Consider the following 16,150-nt stretch of genomic DNA (forward strand, 5'->3'; position numbering starts at 1 on the left):
AAGACTTTCGAAGCTGCTACATAGTAACGACTTTCTACTTTGAGGACCTTGATAGAAATGTAGTGGAGTGAAGTTAGTGATAAGCTTCCAGAAGGAAGGTATTGAAAGTATTACGTACAATAAGTGCATTGATGAAGGGGGGGAAAAAAACAAAACACCACAACTTTTAATAGGGTAATATTTGACCAGCAGTATCTGTACTTTCACTCAACTAATGGATTTTTGTACTTTGTCTGCCTACTTCATTCTTTATATAACAGCATTGGAATAAAGATTGCTCCAGTTAAATTTAAAATTAACTTGCCCATTATAATGCAGATACACCGAATATTTCAGTTCATGACCATCTGCTCACAAACATTAGTACAGAGACAAAATATGAATAAGGAGGATCTTTATTGTTGACTTGAATCAGTTTCATAAATTAACACTAATGTTAACATTAGGTAAACTGAGCATTAGAAGGCTTTACACTGATACTGCTCGTTTAACTCTGGTTTCACCACAATATCAGAAAACCCATGCACTTGAGTGAGCAGACGGCAGTCCATCAATGCCAGGAGCTTCTGGGAGCCGGAGACAGTAGGAACAAACTTCTCCATCAGTGTAACAGTCTCAAGCTTCTCCACATCACTGACAGAACCAGAATATAAACTTACTGGAAGCTTTTCACTCCATAAACAGTTTATCATTTAATGTAGTACTGTTACTATACATCTCCATTTTTAACCATAAACGTGTCACAGCTGAAATGAAAATGCTGTTAAACACTGAAAGTCTTACCCATGTTCGATCTTTCTGACGCTCTGCATTCCCAGTCCCTCTATATGGAACAAAACATTCTTCAATACTTGTGACAGCGGGTTCTGGAACGTGATCTTGACGGTCAACTCTTTACCCACCACAGCATCCTCTAGAGGCTGAAACAGTACAAACAATCAATGGATGTAGAATGAAATTAATGAGAATGAGCTAAAATTGAGGGAATGAACTTAAATGTAGTCGGTTCCTCATACAATCATGTGACTTTAGAAGACACTGAATATAGTGCACAAGTCATATGTACTAGGGTTATGATTAGTGCGCCAAGTCAATTAAAAACATAACTAATTGCACATTTTTTTTTTTTTTTTATAAACACTTGTATATTGCAATAACTTCACATTCAATCTTCAAATTAATGTAGAAACAAAAAGGTTTATTTATTTGTCTGTGTTTTGTTTTTTTAAATGGCTGAAGGAAAGTGTCACTGATAACGATACTACTGACGTCTCTAGGAAATTGCGCTTTTCCCCCCCTAACATTTAAACATTGATTAGCTCTCAATTATACTGAGATGTTAATCTTAAATCTAAAATGTTAAATGGCTATAGTCAATTTCAACAACTTAAGTGAATTTAAAATGATCTTCACATAAACCCATTAAATATAATTTACCTGTGCCCTTCAGCATGTCAGAAATATTCAGTTTCTGTAGAAGTTAAACACTAAGGATTAATTTGGATTTAGAATAAAGCTACAAAAGTTACTCATTTCCTCTTTGGTCTTGGATTAACAGACAAGTTAAATAGAAGCCAAATAACCTAATAAACCAGCTGCCATTACTTTAAGAGCTGCCGCTGCTGAACTCGACACGCATCAGAGTAGTTTTATTCTCACTTTAATATGAAATACAGGCTACAGCGCACACCTCTGTATTTGTGCATGCAATTGCAGAGCATGCGCTATGAGCACAGTATAACTGCTGACAGGAATTTGCCTTCATTCGCACAAACTGACAACACCTTATCAGACCACAGATCAATTATGTTCTACTGAAGCTGATCGTCACCTGTAGCTTTTCCACGCTTGTTTGATTAGCGCCTGGCACTGAGGCGAAGTGGTGTGCGCATCTGAAAAAGTATCTTGTTTAATGTAAAGACATTAAATAAACGCAGTTCTTGTCAAGAAAAGAAAAGCAGTCGTGAATGGGGTGGCCAACCCTAACCCCGTTTTAAATATTTTTAACGCCGTTAAACTGGAAAAATTTGTGGCCTGCATTAATGTGCCAGTTTTGACAGTAATAGTTAGGAAACAGCACAAATCAAGACTACGGTCTCATTGACGTACAGTGAGGATGAGGTCTGGTGTTCGCAGTCTGAAGTTGAACTGTGTGGCTAGAATCTGTTTGGTCTCGTCGACCCGACCAGTAATCGTGAGCATCAGAGCGCCCTGGTCCACCAGATGGTTCATGTAGTCGTTATACTGCAGAGTCCAAGGAATAGTCTTGGCTGAAGGGAGACAAAAGGAGCATTACGTCGACAATGATAAAACAATTACAATGAGAACCAAGTCACTTTGCACAGAACTCCACTACAGGTTTCTTCCTCTTTGCGCACTGCCCATAAGTGCGACCAATTAGTCATGTTAAATTCTCAATGAGTGTAAGAAACTTGTGTTCATGAACAGGATCCAATTTAAAATTATATTAAAAATAGGGCTGCAAAATGATTAATAAACACACCGTATGTAGTTATGTATATAGAAACACTTATAACTTTTCCTTAATATACATCTAAGCTACAACTATAAAAACACAAATATTTTACATGTGCATTTATATACAGTGCACACAGTATGTAAACAAACCTTTATTTTGAAAGATTAATCATTGCAGCCCTAATTAAAAAAAAAAAAAAAAAAAAGCATTACTACAGTCTCAGACAAATGTACAAAAGTTGTACCTTTAGGAGAACAGCTTGTAACTGGAGAAGTGCCCTGAAATGGGCATCTTTCTTGTTTGCAGCTAAAGTTCATTGTAGTACCTTAAGAGTACATGTTATGACTAAGGTACTAATAGGCACCTTTTAGGGGTAAGGAAGGCACAAAGATGGCCTTTTAAGGGACTAGAGGTACAACTTGTAGATGAAGTTGAATACCAACGTCAAGCAGGTCTCATTAAGTGATTTTTGATCAAAACCGCTACCGATTCAGACATTGTGAGGCACAATAACCAGAAAAAAAAAAAAAAAAAAAACCACACAACACACACGTCTCTACTGGGACTGTTTGATAGTCAGACTCTACTCACTCTCTTGTGGTTTAAGGTCAATAGGAATTCTGTCCTTCTTCACGGTGCCTTTCAGCACTCCAGTGTAGTACATGACCATCACCTCATACAGCAGACTGGCCGTGCGCTGCTTTGAGCTTGTGTTCTTCAGGACGATGGAGAGTTTGGCGTCTTCACCGATACGTGGTCCTGCCCCGTCCATGACGATCTCAATACTCACATCGATGTCGGTGGGCAACGGATACAAAGTCGGCTTGGAGCCAAAACGACTGGCTGTTTCCACAGCCATGCGCTCCTCCTCTGAACCTGATGGACATGAACAGACCATAAAGAGGAGCGAGTTACTATATTGTGTCAATGTCAAAATCAAACCGTCACCCTAGACGTTTTGTGTTTATCTGCTTCTCCCATTTGCTCTTTTTACATTGACTATTACTCTAGATAGTAAACTAATACAATCAGATACAACAATCTCAAATATCTATTACAGTAAGTTTAACATTCACTTCAATGAGATCAGAACTAGATTTGACTGATTTCCTATTGACCGATACCAACTGAATTGCAGTGGTAAAACCATTTAAAGTAATGGTGAATTAAGCTATAAAGTCGATCACACAATGTTCCCATCTAACATGCATTTTGAGCTGCAGCTGGTCATTAATGGCATTTCACTAGTTAGCAGTAAACCGGTTACATTACGTGAATGTTTGTAGATTTCGGGTTTATCTTCGGAATGGAAATACTGATAATATTAGACACTAAACTTGTTTAGCTTATTTAAGTTAAGTCTCATAAAACCAGCGAGCTAAGCCAGTAGTAGGCTACTACAGACAGTGTAGAGTAAACATGGCTGCAGGCACAAAATGCAGAAGAACAGACAAACCGATTCAATTGAATGAGTCATTTATGCTGGAAGCGCTCAGATTGATTCAAACTTGTGACGATTTAAGCAAAATAATAAAACAATACATGCCATTTTGATGCTCTTAAATGTGGCATGAGAGATCACTATAGCAACTTCAGTTTAAACGGCAGCTCGGAGCCCGAGTCTCTTCCACTTTAACTCGTTATAGCACTTAATTCACAAGCTGTTGTATCTTTTAACGTTCCAATGTTTAGGTCACTTAATTTGTCGCAGTTATTCAGTGTTAAGTTAGCTATAAAATCCAAACCGTTAATATGCTTGTCTCTAGTGTGTATGATTGAATAAATTGGTCATGAAGACAATTAAGTGTTTATATGCAAACCGACATTCAAGTTTGAGTAACTTATATCTGAAGATAAATAGCATTTGAATGACTTTTTTGCAACTAAATTTCAATATTGTAATACCGTGATAAGCTTTAGCAATTAATTGCAACATGTAAATTTGATACCGGCATATCCCTAGTTCCCAGTATAGTTTATAGCAGATATCATTCAGAATTTACATGAAAATAAGGAACAGTATCCATCGGGAGCATGTCTATAATGCCTGAAAATGCTTTCTAGGAAGGCAGCTTTAGGCCAGATGTATTGGTTGTTACCTTCTGGGTATTTGTAGAGGTGTGTGATATCCATGCGTGCATCAGATCCTACAGCTTTAGTACTGATTCGATGACCGATGGAGCTCTTCTCCACATTAACCTGAATTAAACTTCCATCAGGTTTCTTCTGCCAGTAGATTTTGTCACTGTTCACCTGAGACGCACAGTGAAACCAATTCAGCCATAAAGTAGATGTTTTGAGTAGTTGTTGGACCGATGTTCCAAATTAAAAATGCAAAGTATGAAATGTCATCAGACACAAATGAGGGTAAAGAGTAATATGTATGAAGCGCTCACTTCAGCAAAGACGAAAGGAGTGTCAAATTTCAAGTCGACTTGTCCGTTGCGGACGGCATAGATGGGGGTGGGACCGCAGCGGTATGAACCCTCGCTGAGCTCTTGAGGGGTCGCATCCACAACCTGCCACCCGCCGTTACCTACCGGGAGGCCTGGACGGGTCATCCAGGATTCGTTCCACACGTGGAAGTTCCTACAGTGAAACAGCCAACGTGTAAGTTTCTTAGTTGCCAGTTTACAAAAATACACTTAAACGGGCATTGACTAAAACAGGGACTGAAACGCTCAAATAGACAATTTTCTGAAGGTAAAGAGCCTCATTTATGACCAAACTAAATACCAGAGCATTTTAAGCATTTTTTATTTTAAACTATTATGTTTAAAATAGTCACAAAGTTAAAAAAAAAAGAAATATATATATATATATATATATAAAATAAAAATTCCAAGAAATAAAGCCAACCAAAAATATATTTTCATGCCATGTTAAGTTGGTTAAACACTTACAGTTCTACCTCTAATACTTCAGAAACAATAGGACACTAAAGTGTTACGTACAGTTTTATTTTAATAGTTTGTAAATTCTCTTCATTTTACATTTAAAGTTGTTAAACGCGTTGTCTTTTTTTAAACAATGTCTATAAAGTAGTTTCATTTTTTTTTGTATTGTTCATTTGAACATTTTCCTTTAGTTTAAGTGCTATTTCAGTTAGTTGCCAAGGCAATATAAGTTGAGGTTATTTCATTAGCGTGCATTTTATTTCAAGTGGCTTTAGTTTACGATAATAACCCTGGTGCTATATTAATGTAAAGGGTCAGTAATGATTGCTGTATTTGAGAACTGTTGCTAATGAAAATTTAATTTAAAATCTTTCATGCACAAATTTTACTGATCAGAGTGACCAAGTAGAACATGAACCCGACACTGATGACAGTAAAAGGAACTTAAGAGGTGATGGTTGTTATCATACCAGACAGAATCGCTGCGCTCGCCTCTGATGAGCTCCAGTTTCTCATCAAGATAAATGTCTGTGGTCAGGGAAAGGTCCGTGTCGTGAGCGGAGTTGAAGTTGGTCACACAACGGGTGGGAATACCAAGACATCTCAACACTGAGAGAGAAAGTAGAAAGGACGTTACAAAGAGGTTTATACACACTGAACTGTAAGTGGTGCAAAAATTGCAAACAAGCGGTTGACGTTCAGGGCAACTCCAACACTAAGGCAAGACACTACAGGAAAAACTTAGTTTTATTCCTTTATATTCTGAAGATTTTTTACAGAGGGGTTTGTTCATTCAAACTGATTTTTATTCCTAAAAACATGGTGAAATCTTTTCTGGCCGTTGACAGTGATCAAAACCAGATTCAAACGTACCAGATGTGGCAACCCCTGAATACACCCAGCACTGGCCGAATTTGACAGGTGTCCCTGAGTTTTTGTAATACTGTCTCAGGATGTCACCGCTCCCGCTCCAAGCAGTGGGACTCGTCCCGCCTTCATAGTGGCCTGACCAATTACCCATCAGCACACCGCGGTCATCATTGGAGTTCACCTATCACAGAAGAACAAAAGCTTTTCAAAAACTGGTGCTTTTCAGCTCTTGAATCATGCATCTTTTCTGTTCCTCAGTTCCTTAATGTCAGGAAAGATGCGAGAATGCAGGAAGATTAAATCAATTTGGTTATGCGAAGAATATTGTATAAAGACTGAACTGGTGTTGTGGACATTTAATGTATAGTTCTTAGATAAGTTGTCCTTTACTGTTATATCATTTACCGTTTTTAAATGAACTTCAATCAAGCAGATTTCTGTAAATGTAACTTCTAAAAAAAAGGCAATACAGAACATTTAATTTACACTATTGTTCAAAGGATTGTTCAATAATTTATCAAATTTAACACTTTAGCAATGATACATTAACAAGTGCCTTTACTGTCACTTTTAAACCTTTTAAAGGACTCCTATTTTGAATAAATACTGTTCTTTTGAACTTTGTATTAATCTGTGAATCCTGAAAAAAAAAAAAAAAAAAAAAAAGTTCTACCAAATATTGCTACGGTTTTCAGCATTGATAATCAGAAATGTTTGAGCAGCAAATTAGAATGATTTCTGAAAGCTCATGTGACACTGAAGACTGGAGTAATGAGGATGACTCAGATTTGATCACAGAAATAAATTACACTTCAACAGATATTCACATAGAAAACAGCCATGTTAATTTTGAAATTTGTTTTTACTGTATTTGATCAAATAAATGTAGCGTCAGCTGAAAAGACTTCAAAAATATTAAAAGCATCTTACCAACCACAAATGTCTAAACAGCAGTGTGTATTTGTAACATTATACTTCCATCACTTAACAGCTGTTATTTCACAGTGTTTGTAGATTATGCAAGACACTTGTAACAAATCTTAAGAGACTGCAAAAGGTTCTACATCCATTAATTCAGAAGTATAGAATTAAAGGGACATATCACGGCACTAATGATGTTTGGAACTGTGCCAGAGGAGACCGAGGAGAATGTGCGTTTCAATGAAAGAAAGCATATGCTTCTGCAGTACCATTTCTAGGCATAGGCGAGCTAGGCAGTCGCCTAGGGCGCCACCAGCTGAAGGGGCGCCAATGAGCGCACGCACTGGTACTACATTTTAGCAGGGTTGTGATAAAGAGTGGCACGGTCACCCTGAAATATGACTGCCGCCCCCACTGGATCCCCAACATCACTGGGCTAGAGTACTGTCATTCTGATGATGCCTGTATGCCATTGGATCAGAGCCCTGCCAATTTGCTGCCTGATCGTTGCATGCTTGCATTGAGCGCTCATCAACGCCATTAGATCAATGGGCTCGTCAGTGCTTTGGCAAGGTAACGCTTTTTTTTTTTTGCTGCCATGCAATAAAGCTACGTTCAAAAGCCAATTTAAAATATTGGTACAGTAAATAAAGTGCACAAAATCAGTATTTTGTTTAGGCAGTAGGCCATTTCTGGCAGTTGATAAGTCGTGTTGGGAGATTTGTCCAAAAGGTGTGCGTTTTTGCGCCAATGCATTGTTAAAGAATCATGTAATATTCCCATATAAACTTTAACAGCCAATTAAAAAAATATTGGTATAGTAAAATTCGCTAATTCATGAGATCAATACATCCTTTATTAAACTGCTTTGTCGAGTTTAATACATCCTTATGGAGGTGTTGAAATGCTGATCAATTCATTCACTTCTAACAGCACTTAATGGGAGAAGCGTCATACACAGAGGGCAGAGCGTCAAGTTATTTAAAGGGGAAGTTCACGTGTTAATGAGTAGCAAAGGATTAAGTAGCTGTATTGATTACTTTTATGCCACTGATCAGGCTTTTATATGTAGTTTGGGGCAACAAAGGGTTTTATAGGTTTGACTGAAATAAATGCAATAACTGACACTTTAAAATCAATGTTTCAAGCAACAACAATTTTTGTTCAATTGTTTTGTTGTTGTTGCTTGAAACATTGATTTAAACACAGATAAGACAAAAAGTAGCCATTGATAATATATAAACCTGTATCCAAATGTAATCAAGTTAATTTATGTGCGATTTATGTGTAAATTATGTGCAATGTCTTAGCTACAAGGGATTGTTACATAGGGCTATACAAGCATCTAGTGGCAACACAAATTTTGCACAACTTATCTGTAATATTATCTTAAAGGGATAGTTCACCAAAATGTCATTTACTCACCCTCAAGTAGTTCCAAACCTGTATGAATTTCTTTGTTCTGCCGAACACAAAGGAAGATATTTTGAAGAACGTTTGTAACCAGGCTGTTTTGGGGAACCATTGACTTCCATAGCATTTTTTATTTTTTTTCTACTATGGAAGTCAATTGTGCCCCAGAACTGCTCCGTTTCCCACATTGTTCTGCTGAACACAAAGGAAGATATTCTGAAGACAGACATTCATACAGGTTTGGAACTACTTGAGGGTGAGTAAATGAAATAATTCATTTTTGGGTGAACTATCCCTTTAAGTCAATTTACAAATAATAATTTATAAATATACATACATACTTTGGGTGGGGGCAATAGGGATTTCGCCTAGGGCGTCAAATTGGCTAAAAACGGCCCTGTGCTTTTGTAAACAAGTACCAGCTCAGGTGTTCAACATGTACGGTCTTTAAGAGATTCCTATGAACCTAAAAGCAAGCTGTCGACTGCAATTCACCTTCTCAAATCAGTGTCATGATTTCTCATGGCTATGTCGATGTCATGTGAATGTGACTCACCAGAGCAGATACCATTCTGGAAACGATCACTGGATCCCTCCATTCGGTCATAGCAACCTGACCTTTCTCCAGCAGAAACAGGCACGCTTCCAGGATGTCCTGTTCAAACTGAAAACAAATGGGGGGCGGGGGGGGAAACATAATGGGTCAATAAATAAGACACCTGAAACTAATGTGTAACCGAGGAAACTAAATGACGAGATCAGAAACTAGAGAGACAAGAACTAAACCGGGCAGGGGAACAAGGAACACGAGAAAACAAGTCCATAACTGTGACAGTAAAGTTGTATAATTATAGAATCTGTTCAAACTGATAAGCCATTGCAGAACAATATAAATAGGGAAGTCCCGAGCCGATCTCAAGGATGACCATATGTTGCAATTATTCTGCTTATTGTGCATTTTTTTTTTTTTAATAAAAAGCTTTTGGACTTATGGGGGCCATCATTTTGTGCACAGTACATTCTGAGTCGATGTCAAATGGTCGCACTGAGCTACTGGCACTTTTTACCGCAACGCAACTCTGAAAATAAGATACTCATACGATACCACATGGTGTGGCTTTTGGTTGTAATTTTCAGTCAAAGGGCAACAAGAAGCGATGCAAGACTTCATTGCTTTCCTAGCGATAAGAGGAGAAAAGAATAAGATGCCTGTGGACGAATAAAACTTCCTAAAGACCAGCTTCTTTTCTCTCCACTTTAGCCCTGATGCTTTTCAGTAGCTGTGGTCAACTAAAAGGGTTTACAAACGGCTGACACAAGAAACGCTAGATCACAGGCGTCATGCCCATTCAAAGAGAGGGTGCACATGCCCCCTCAGATTTGAGCCAAGTGGATTTGGAGTGCAGCTTCCAAGAGACAAAAATATCCGAATAATATTTTCTATATTTGATACAATCACACCAGCATGATTAAATCGTTCAGCACTTTTACTGCACAGCGCATAACCAGTCACACGATTCTATTGAGCTTATGAATGCAACAGCCAATCAGAGACTTTCAGATGAGGCATTGCCAAAATGCCAGCGTTTTCTTTAATTCCGACTAGAATTCGGCAGAAAGTATTCAGTCAGCGATTGAAGTGCAAATGTGTACGAATATGTAAGCAAGATTCATTTTGCTGTGTAAACAGCTTCAGTGATTTTAAATGGGAGGTTTTGAGAGTGCTTGAAAATGTTCTTTGCTCTCTTTTTGTACAATGAAAGTGTTATGATAAGTAGCCTAACTTACAATGTTTTTATTCTTAACATTCAATGTTAATTCACATTAAATATAAAGTCAGTCGTATTAAAACCATGTTATGGCGTGACACCCATATAATGTTACTTAAGTAAACAGGTTTTATACATCGTTAATAGAATACATTAGGTTACTTTGTTAGTTGATCTGTAGTGGGCGACGGTCAATCTATAAAAGGTGAGAGTCAAGATATTTCATGATATAGTTAATGCGTTTGGGAATGTTGTGTGGCACTAATGCCCCCAAAGTGTATAAAACGATGTGATTTTTAAAACAATCTTTAATAGGTTTTACTACATATTTCAGTAAGAGACATCATTTACGTTATATTAAGCCATACAAGTCTTACACCTAGGGATCCCTTTAAACCTAGGAATAAGTAAAATTACATCATTCTTAGAGTAAAATTTTAGTCCCAAGGGTCTCAATTCTGAGCGGCTTTATACATACAATGCGAATGCATCAGACCAGGACTCTGTATCGGCAAATACTCAATATTCAATTACTCGGATCTGATTGGGGGAACAAAAAAAAACAAAAAAAAAAACACCGGGACATCCCTAATAAATTAATTTCACTCTCTATAATGGAATTGTTTCCACACCTGGGCAAAATTCCACGTTCTCTCTCCAATTTGCTGCTCGGTTCCGTAGTAAATCCTGCCCATGCTATTCAGAACATACTCCTTCCTTTCCGCTTCATTATCCAGATACACGGGATCATCTGAGGAGAGACGGGTCAATGTGGTGTTACTTCATTAATATAGATGAGGGGAAAGAGGAGTATGCTCGTCTTCGCATCACTCCGTACCTTTACACCAGGGGTTGAAGAGCATGTAGATGTCGTTTGGGGTGCAGGGGAACAGCAGCCTGCCCTCGGTGAGAAAGACTCAACGGTCACCTTGTAGCAGCCGATGGAGGCGGTGGGAAGAGTGTTGACCGCCAGCCGCACGCTTTTGTCCTTCTGCTCCACGATCTTCATCTCCCAGCAGCCATTTTCCAGGACATCCACTAACGGGACAGAGATGAGAATCCCGGGATTACTGGTGAAGATGGGATCTGTGTCAAAAACACAAAGACATGGAAACGTTAGATGAACAGGGTTTTAATGATTTAGTTTTATCAAATCATCTGTCAGTGACTCAGCTGGAGATCCATTAATAAAGGGAGACTCCAGGAGCAGCTGGATTAGATTACATAACTGGCGTAAACCCAACTACTTCATGACCAGTGTTGGGCAGTAACTAGTTACTAGCAATTTAGTTACTGTAATATTACTTTTTGCAGTAACGAGTAGTGTAACTAATTACTAATAAGATTTCAGTAATAATATTACAGTTACTTTCCATAAATCAGCGTAGTTAGTTACTTTTGATGCCTCAACCCCGCTGATTTAAAATCTAACAATCAAATAATACCTAGATTTATTTTCATAATTCGCACATGCATGTGATGTCCCCAGTGCAGCAGGCAAGCTTGGAATATGGAAAAGCTTACATTCAGCAGATAGAAATATTGCATTATATTGATTTTGTCAGGAAAAAGATCTGTTGTGGCTTTACTTTACTCTGGCATTACATCCCTCTGATCACAATGTGGTACATTATATTAATATAATTAATTTTTGCAAAATTAAATTTCTTACAAACTCCAAATCACTGTCACTATCAATCACTATTGAGTGTTTGAAATAACTTGACTGCAATCCAATGTGGATTTTGGTCAAATGATGAGGCAGAAATATGTTGTTAGTAACATTCAAGAAGAATTTTATGTGGAAGATACACAGTTACAACTTCTGTGGGGCGTGAAGGAAAAAGTATTGTAACCAATTACTGTTGCCAGAAAGTAATAAGTAAAGTAACAATATTACTTTTGAAAGGAGTAACTAGTAATGAGTAATTACATTCTTTGAGTAACTAGCCCAACTGTTCATGACTCACAGCCATCATGAAGGAATAGATTCATCTGTCAGGTTCTCTCTTCTGAGAAAAGAGAAAGAATTAAACTAAGCAGCGGAACGTCTGAGCGTTTCTGTCTCTTACACACTTTCAGACAATACTGCATCAGACTCCAGTTGAAAAAACATTGACAAAAAAAATTATTATATATATATATATATATATATATATATATATGCTTTCTTTTCTGTAGCCGGTGCATGTTTGGGTTTTGAGTGACGGTTGAGTACAGAGAGTTAAATCCAACAAAACATAAGTTAACCAATTTGAAATGCACCTTATTGTCCGATTAGGATTTTGGTTCTGATTTTTTTTTAGTGATCGTGTAATTTTAATTCTGAATTTCTATCATGCGTCTGATATGCACCGATTGATTGAGTCAAGTTGTTCTTCTGGTACTGCTTTTATTTCGGATTTAATTCAGATTCTTCAAACATTTGACTTTGTGAATTTTACCATTATAGTTTTTAATTCACTTGATTTAGTTTATTTAAATTGTTACTTTGTTTTAGTAAATTATCATTTTATGATTGGAGTCAGTATAATTTGTGTTTTGGGAAAGACATTATGAAAATTAATACTTCAACAAGGATGCCTTAAATTGATTTATAAAAAAAAAAAATAAAATAAAAAAACCACTTATGTTACAAAAGACTTCCATTTCAGATAAGTGCCGTTCTTCTGATTTTTCTATTCAAAGAAACCTGAAAAAAAAAAAAACAACAACCTCTACACACTCGCTGTTTTCAGAATTAGAATGATTTCTGAACGATTATGACGCTGAAAATTCAGCTTTGATCACAGCAATGAATTACATTAAAATAACTTCTATTTGAAAATATTTTAAACAGTAAAAATTTCACAATATTACTGCTTTTGCGGTGTTTCGGATCAAATAAGCGCAGGGTTGGTGAGCAGAAGGGTTTTAAAAAAAAAAAAATTTTTTTGTCCCAGTCCAGCCCTGGCTGTCAGGTGTCTCCAATGAGAAGTACAGCAGTAATCATTAAAAATAGTCACTAAAATTCAAGGCGGTCATGTGTTGAGATGTGTGTGACTTAGTGTCAAATGAAGACACTCACGGATCATTTTAAAGGTGAATTGAGTAATTTCTGAGCACCTTGTGGGATTAAATGGAGAAAAAAAAAAAAACACGTCAAACAGGTTGTGAGAACGCGGCTCGCTCACCTAACTTCAGCTGCAGCTGCAGCTTGTCTGATTTCGGGCTGAAGAGTCTGGAAAACTCAATCCACATCTGGAAGGTCTGTCCTCTGCGGACGATCAGCTTGTCGCTGAAGTAAGCGTCTGTGTGATGCTCGAGACGGTTCTGCCCATCCTTGGATTTCAGGAGGTCGACCGAACGAACCATCAGAAGCTTGTCTGAGAGAACGAAAACAAAGATATACAGACCGAAGATCATCCAACTCAGAGCATCAAATCTTAGTGTCTTCCAAATAAAAAGGCAGTTTTATACATTTTCATTCTTTTGCACAATGAGGTTGTTTATGCATCTTTTAAAATGCAAAATGCAAAGAAAACTAAATTAAACTTTAAGAACACTTTAATGCAGACGAGCCTCCCTCTTTTTCTTTCTCACCTGAAGCATCTGATTTGTCAGACTCCGACATAGGCACGGCTGCAGGGGTGCTGGCACTGGGGTCTTCATTGGTATTGGGGTCAGAGCTAGACATTTCTACAGTCAGCCTGAAATATAGGGAGGAAAAAAAAAAAAAAGTCATTTTTTTTTTTTATATAGCATTACAGCAAGATATCAGACACAAGCTCACGACACAACAGCTGTTTCAGAAAAAAAAAAAAAAAAGGAAAAATTGCAAGGCAACCCCAGAATAAAATTATAGACTGATGGTAAAATATACTAAATAAAAATAAATTAAATACTTCAATTAAAGTTACCATTTTAACTATTTATTATATACTACTTTAACCAGGATTTGTTTTTTGCTCCTTCACTCATGCTAACATTAAACTGAAATTGCTAAATTTAACAAGTTTTGCCTTTCAGATGCATTTATATTATTTTAAGGATGTTTAGACACTTTGACTGAAAAACAAAAGGAAGCTACAGAATTAAACCAAACATCCCTGTGTGTGCAGCACTAAAGGTTTTAGAGAACCTGCTCTGGGAGTCACTTCAGGCTTCTTCTGACAGTGACATTCATCATGTCTCAAAGTGCATGAACTTTCTGTCCAGCAGAGGATAGATTTTATTTATTTATTTATTTTTTAAAGACACGCCTTCCTTTCCAGAAAGATTTAGCCTTAAAACATAGTGTTGAGCAGTTTCTAACAACGCAATTGTGTAAACTGCTTTAACTTGATATTTGACAACAGAGAAACCAACCAAAACTTACTCAGCAGAAATGAGAAATGCTTTCATATTCACGATTGCAAAGCTACAGTATGACATCACTGCAAGGGAGTCAAAGACTTCAGTGAAAGTAAAGCTTACAGTAACAGATGAACTGAAAGCTTCGTCAAACAACAGTTCTATTCAGAAACGCGAAAGTTATCGATCACATCTGATATTGACTCACAGGTAAAGTGGTGGAAATGGGAGCTCGTTCAGTAGTTTAATAGCATGAAGCAGCTTCATAATGTTAGTAAGAGTATATCATTTAATTAGCTTTAGACTAAATTAAAACCTAATGTGTGCGGTCAGTTTAGAGATGGCAAAAACGGGGCTCACTTGAATAGACAGAATGAACGAGAGTCCAGTAGAAATCAGAACTCCGTTAAACAAATTTGACACCTTGTCTTTACTTACGGTGCATCTGGAAAGTGCTTCACCTTTTCCACATTTTGTTATGTTACAGCCTTATTCCAAAATGGATTAAATTCATTATTTTCCTCAAAATTCTACAAACAATACCCCATAATGTTCACGTAAAAAAAGCTCTTGAAAACTTTGCAAACTTCTTAATAAAATAAAAACCAAGTACTCACAGCCTTTTCACAAAAGAGCTCAGATGTATTCTGCTTCCGCTGATCATCCCGGATTTATTTCTACAACTTGATTGGAGTGCACCTGTGGTAAATTCAGTTGATTGGACATGATTTGGAAAGGCACACACCTGTCTATATAAGGTCACACAGTTAACAGGTCATGTTAGAGTGCAAACCTGGCCATGAAGTTCAATGAATTGTTTGTACACTCTTAAAAAAAAAAAAAAAAAAGTGTGTATGTACATAAAATCCTAATGCTGGGTTTAGGCTTTTGGGTCATTTTCAATATTTTTACACAGATGCTGTTTTTTTTTTTTTTTTTTTTTTCGTTTTTTTTCTACCTAACCGCTGGGTTGAGCTTGTCTCCGGTGAAACTTCTCAATGCAGCTGCTGAGAGCATGGGCTTTTTGAGTTCACAGAAGAGAGCGGTTCTCAGCGCCACCGCCGCTGATTTGGTGCACTCTTTCGAGGAAATAAAGGTTTGTATACATTATTTCATTTATAAAGTCTTTAATGTAGTGTAAATTATATTATTTTAGGGTTTGGGGCAGGATTTGGAGTCAGTCACGCCATCTCTCAGCTACGAGTGAAACGCGAGGCCGCGTTCTAAAGTTACGCCGCGAACAGCAGCTCTTCACCGGCTCAGATTTTGGTGACACACCGGCACGACAATTGGCACTATTTCGGTAAAAAGCGATTACAGAGAACGGTTGAATACACTTAAACTAAAATTCTACTCCTAAATATGCTTTTTATTTCTAAAGTGCTTGTTAAACGAGTTTAAGTATGTAATATTGTAAACAATGCTGTATTCACCCAAATAAATTTGATTTCCAGAAATCCAAAAAAAAA

The 16,150-nt window shown here is 37.2% G+C and overlaps 1 pseudogene; it reads right to left on the reverse strand.

Annotated features, from left to right (window-relative positions):
• Window positions 1–361: 361 nt before the first annotated feature.
• On the reverse strand, window positions 362–15,360 carry LOC131532031 (protein-glutamine gamma-glutamyltransferase K-like; annotated as a pseudogene).
• Between the last annotated feature and the right edge of the window lie 790 nt (window positions 15,361–16,150).

This window comes from Onychostoma macrolepis, chromosome 23, assembly GCF_012432095.1.
Source record: "Onychostoma macrolepis isolate SWU-2019 chromosome 23, ASM1243209v1, whole genome shotgun sequence".
Lineage (NCBI taxonomy): Eukaryota > Metazoa > Chordata > Actinopteri > Cypriniformes > Cyprinidae > Onychostoma > Onychostoma macrolepis.